The sequence below is a fragment of the Ictalurus punctatus genome, chromosome 12 (genome assembly GCF_001660625.3).
Source record: "Ictalurus punctatus breed USDA103 chromosome 12, Coco_2.0, whole genome shotgun sequence".
In the NCBI taxonomy this organism is placed as follows: Eukaryota; Metazoa; Chordata; class Actinopteri; order Siluriformes; family Ictaluridae; genus Ictalurus; species Ictalurus punctatus.
Window position 1 is genome coordinate 4,960,211 of NC_030427.2, and position 6,000 is coordinate 4,966,210.

The window sequence follows — 6,000 nt, forward strand, 5'->3', positions numbered from 1 at the left end:
TGGTCAACCCCTATATACGAGCTATTGACCTAAAAAGCTGTTCAAGCTTTTCTCTTCAGCCAGCTTTGGCCTCTGTCATATTCTGGTGCTGCATCTTCACAGTTCTATGTACAAGCAGCAGGGCAGTAGACCTGTCATGATAACTAATTTTTTTGGACAATATTTTGTCCCAGAAATAACTGTGATAAACAATATTATTCTCGTTTTAAGACCATTTTGTGCCACCAATATAATGATAATGTAATAGCATAGTTTTTGTCTTCTGACAAATATTTTTAAATTACCAATATTTTGTAGTGTCGTATTTATTAATTTTTGTCAATTTTACTCAGACTAAAATAACATTACAATGAGGACTCTTGTTATACAGCATTGTGAATTCTTTAAGCTTTAGGTATTTATTGTTTGTGTTTTAGTGCGTGGTCACTAGGGCTGCAACTAACGATTATTTTCATAATCGATTAGTTTGCCGAATATTTATTAATTTTTTTTCGATTAATCTGATGGGGCAAACTTTCAGGTTAGTAAAAAATGAATGTGTTCCATTTGAGATGATATTACCTTTGTAAAATTCATACCCTAGACCAGTGGTTCTCAACCTTTTGTGAGCTTTGGACCCCTAGCATATTTTGAAAATCCTCAAGGACCCTATATATTTAACAGTCGTTTCTATATATGTTGCTTTATTTTATTAATATGTAACATTAATAATATTAACATTTAAAATTGAATCAGAACACTTCAAGATTTTATTTTTTACATTTTATTGTTGGTGTGACATTTTATTTTGACTCTCTGAATTATACTTTGTTTATTTTTTCCGTTAATGTGACACTTGAACTTGTCTACCACTCATAGGTTTTTGCAAATTTTAATTTAATTTGTAAATAAATTTTAAAATAAATCCATCAATGAATGATATTTGTGAATAACCAAATTGATTAATTTTAAAACATCTAATTTGAATGTTTTTATACATTTAACAAAAAAAAAAAAAAATATATATATATATATGTATATATGTATATATATATATATATATATATATATGTATATATATATATATATATATATATATATATATATATATATATATATATATATATGTATATATATAATATTATTTAAACATTTCTAAAACTTTCCTACGGACCCCCTGCAATTACACCACTGACTACTAGGTGTCCGCGCACCCCTGTTGAAAAACACTGCACTAGCTGGGTAGTGCATAGTGAAAGTGTGTCATTTGGGACACAAGTTTAGTATTTACTCTCCGGAGCGTGTTTTCCGAACTGAAGTTTACTTCATGTAACTGCCCACTCATTTAATAACATTAACCTCAGTTGCACCTTCAATTAAGACGCTTAGTGTCTGCTAAAGGCACTTGACCTGCCATTTATTTGTCCTTTAATTTTTTCCCCCCACTGACTTCAGTCATGGCAGTTATTGAATGTGGTTTTGGCTATAGAATTAATTAAATACAGTTCTACAGTCAAGCCAAAAATTGTCATCACTGTTGTAATTCAGCAGCCTATTTTGCCTGTTGTAACTGGTTTTAGCTATACTATACTGAGTTGGCTGCTGTGTTTGGTTCTGTTGTACTTCTGGGCTATTTGTAAGAACCCCAATCCTGTCATGTCATGTCATGAACAATACATGAATGTGGTGTTGTAGGTTTTTAGTTTTGAATCAGTTCATGCCTGCCATTTTTGGCTCTGGTCTAGCTCAGGACTTTATTGCTTGTTAACATGCTCATTTGGAAAGCATGCATAGTCTTTGTGTTGATGATGTGTAGTATTCCCAGGAGTATTTATCTCTGGATATCTGTCTGTCATACCAAAGCATAAGGTCAGAACAGGGCAGAGACATCCCACAAGTACTGGAATCAGGGCAGCATGTTACTATTGGGAACTTGGCAAATGCCTAGTCTAGCACTTAAGTAAGGGTAGTCACACATTTTAAAATGATCGTCACCTATTAGAAACCTGATCAAAGTTTGTCATTTTGCCTAATTTTTTAGTGCACTCCGTAAATACAGCTGAGGTTGCCCTTTTTCAATCTTGTCCGTCACAAGCTCTTTGAAACCTACTGGTGCAAATTCCATTTAAGGATAAGAGGAATTTTTAACCTGATGCAGCAAAATGCAGCATTATTATGCCTCATAGTGGTTTAAGTGTGCTGTCTACAGATTGTGTGCAAAATGTTCCCCATGTGCTTGTATTTGTGTGAATGTTGAATGCGATTCTGAAACTGGCCCATGGAGAATTGATGTACAGTCCCCTCCGAAATTACTGGAACTAGGAGTGTTCCGATCAGGATTTTTGGGACCGATCCCTGATTTGAAACCATATGTAGCGATGGTATACAGGCGCTCAGATTCAATGTCACAGAATCTTTTCTGGATTGCTTCCAACAGCGTGGCTTTTGACGTTTTTTACACCATGGTCAGTCTCTGCTGTTTTCTCAAGAACATGACTTAAAGCTCTGATGGATGGTATAACATCTGCAGCAGATGCAGTTGATGAGCTGATCTGTTGCATGAGCTCTTCAATTCAATTCCATTTCTTTATGCTTCTTGCTGTCCTTAATGTAGGGTTGCTGTCTTTGAAACGTTTCTGGTACCAACAGCTGAGTGAGTGGCACCTGAACTGTCCTGCTCTCTCAGCACTAGCTAACATTGAAAACTATTCATATTCCTTTATGTGACTAACCTTCAAATGCCTGGTGAGGTTGGTGGTGTTAAAATGTTTTGGGTACTTTCTGCCTTGTGGGATTTCCTTGGTACACACATTGCAAATTGCTAATTTATCGTCTTTTTAACACAACTGGCTAAAATGGCTTCACCGGTCTACCTTCTATAGTTGAAGCCATTTTAGCAGCACGTAAAAAAAAAATTCTTGCAAGTTTTGCGTCATCTGATGTGCTCTTCTGGATCTGCCTTTATAGAGATCACCGATCAAACTATTTAAAACAATTATCGGCTGATAACAATTGGCGCACCCTTAATTGGAACGGTAAAGCCAATTCATTGGGGCTTGAGATCAAAATATGAATATAAGAAGCGAGTTTAGAAGCTCAGCTTTTATTTCCTGGTATATATGTAGATGTATTAATTGACAGGACATGGTACATTTTGTATCAGACCACTCAATTTGTAGGTGAGCCAAAATATTGGAACATGTGACTGACAGGTGTTTCTTGTTACCCAGGTGTGTGTCCAGTTAGATTGATTATTTAAACAATAAATAGCTCTGAACATCTACTCTTGGTTTTAGACTTCAGTTTCTCCTCTGAAGACTGCAATTGTTGTCAAGAATGATAAGCCAGTGTGAAGATCAGAGAGCTGTCCATGGCAGAAAAGCAAGCCATTTTGAATCTGAGAAAAGACGGGAAAATCAGTCCGAGGCATTGCACAAACATTGGGCATGGCAAATACAACAATTTGGAATGGCCTGAAAAAGATAGAAACCACTGGTGTACTGAGAAGCAGACACCAAGTGGGTTGGCCAAGGAAAATAACAAAAGCTGATAGAAATATTGTGAGAACTGTGAAGAAAATTAAAAAAAAAAAAGTCAGTGACATTACCAACAACTTCCACAGGGCATGGGTGAAGGTTTCACAATCCACCTTGAGAGCAGAAATATAGAGGCCATACCACAAGATGCAAACCACTCATCAACACAGGGCTCTACTGTAACAATTTATTTTATTTATTTTTTTTTAACCAAAAATAGGAGCAAGGTTGAAGTTTAATTTATTTTAAAGAAATGGTAACATTTATGTGCCACAATACAACACACAAGTAGGCATGAGAAAACTTGAGCTGGTCAATTATGACAGAATTTAGGAACATAGTGTGAGCCATGACACATTAATTTACCTTCTGATAAACTAAATTGAATATTTCCAGTTAATTTTACAGACTGTATGCAAAAAACCACTGTTAACCTGTTCCACCTTGTAAACAAATGCAATAAACATCAATGTTCAGTGTTTGAAGTCTGTTCCTCTAAATATATTTAAAGCTACACTATTAGACATTTCCACTGCCATGATTCTGGGCTGGAGTCAGTTCTCGACCCGCTCTGTGTATATTGTGTATATATCTGAATAATCTCATATAGGATGTGATTGGGTGAGTTCATTTACCCGTCAGATGCAAAGCGCTTTAGTTTAATGGTGTTCATTACTGATGCACCGATCAGGATTTTTACAGCCGATACATATCCAGATACCAATCTTTATTTTGTTTAAACTTTAATCAGGAGGTCATAAACAGTTAATTGTAAGCTCTCTGCTCATGGTCACTGTTAATTGAGTTAAAATAATAGCAATGAGAAATACTGTTGGTTAATTGATAAATAAACAAGCATAAAATATTTATTTTTAAATATTTTAAACAATGAAGAGTCCTAATTAAAAGTAGACTAGCACAAAAATGATCCAGATTAGGAAAAAGGATAATAGCTTTCTAAGGAAATAGCTTACTAAGCTTAATGTCAAATTGATATTAAATGCAACCAATAGTAATTAAGCATTATTTCATTTCTCTTTTTTTTAAATATATTTTATTGAATTATATCTTTTTTTTATATTGAATGATTGATTTATTTATAACTAAGCACATTTTCTGTATTTACATTTTATTTGTTTTTTTTGTTCCTTTTAAATGTGTTCCTCAGTACAGTGTTGCCATGTCTGCTGATAATATTGCATTTTGGGGGGATTTAAATCAAAACATGAAAACTGGAGTTGACTCTTCTAGTGATATCTGGCAACCGTGAGCTTAAATTAGTGAATGCGCTGTGCGTGTGAGCCAGGACGAGTTAGTTACGAGAGTGAAGGAGAGCAGCAGCGTATTGTGTGTGTGTGTGTGTGTACAGACTCAACAGTTGCCACTCTTGATTATGATTGGTGAGGAATTTTTTAATAAAGAAGTTTGAATTAAAACCCACCTTGTAGCATTAGCATTATTATTAATTTACTCCGCCCGAGATGAAAAGCAGTGTGAAGGTAACTGTTGCGTGGTGTAGATGCATTTTGGAGTTTGTTTTTATTCCGATTGTATTATACATCTTCAAACAGGTCACTTGCACCGGTGCTTCTAAATATTTTTTCACAGTTGCACAATGAACTTTTCAGTCACAAATGCGAGTGAAATGGTCGCACTGTAGAGCCCTGTCATATCTAGTGTCTGGTGTTCCCTTTGCTATTGAGGCATGTGGTGTATTCAAATAGATCTGAAAGGCCTTCAGACAAAAATGGTTGTGGATGCCTATGAGTCTGGCAAAGGATTTAAAAAGATCTCTAAATGATTTGAAATACATCATTCCACTGTAAGGAAAATCATCTGCAAGTGGTGCAGATTTCTAACAACTGCCAGTTTGTCCAGGACTGGCCGTCCCCACAGCAGACCGTCTGACGCAAAAAGAAGTCTACAAGAATCTCAAAATATCACAGGATCTCCTAGTAAGTCTTGAAAATATTGGTGTCAAAGTACTTGCTTCTACAACCAGATAGAGTATGCAAAAATTTTACTTGCATGGGAGGCATGCCTGGAAAAAAATCTTTGCAAGACTACAGTTTGCCAATGAACACGTAGGCAAAGATGAGCTTTTTTTGGAATAATGTGCTCTGGACATAGTTGTTTGGCCACAGTAACAGCAGACACGTTTGGTACAGACCAAAGACAGTTTTTCAAGAGAAGCACCTCATACCAACTGTGAAGCATGGTGGTGATATGGTTTGGAGTTGCTTCGCTGCCTCAGGGACAATTTTGCAAAACAAGATGCTATTTCTACAGTGTATACAGTGGGTAATACTAGCTTCTGAAGCCAAGGGTGTACTTACTTTTTCCACAAAAGATCACATCTGTTGATATTTCTGTTGAGTTAATTATTGAAAAACTAATTTACCTTTTGTTTTTGTTCAAGTATATCGACGTTATTAATAGGCACTGTTTTCAAAGATGATCAAATATTTGCTTGTCCAAAAATGTC

The 6,000-nt window shown here is 35.5% G+C and overlaps 1 protein-coding gene across 2 annotated transcripts in view; it reads left to right on the forward strand.

Annotated features, from left to right (window-relative positions):
* Positions 1 to 6,000, forward strand: part of LOC108272961 (TSC22 domain family protein 1) — a 51,916-nt gene that overhangs the window by 3,867 nt on the left and 42,049 nt on the right. The gene's annotated exons all lie outside the window — the stretch shown is intronic.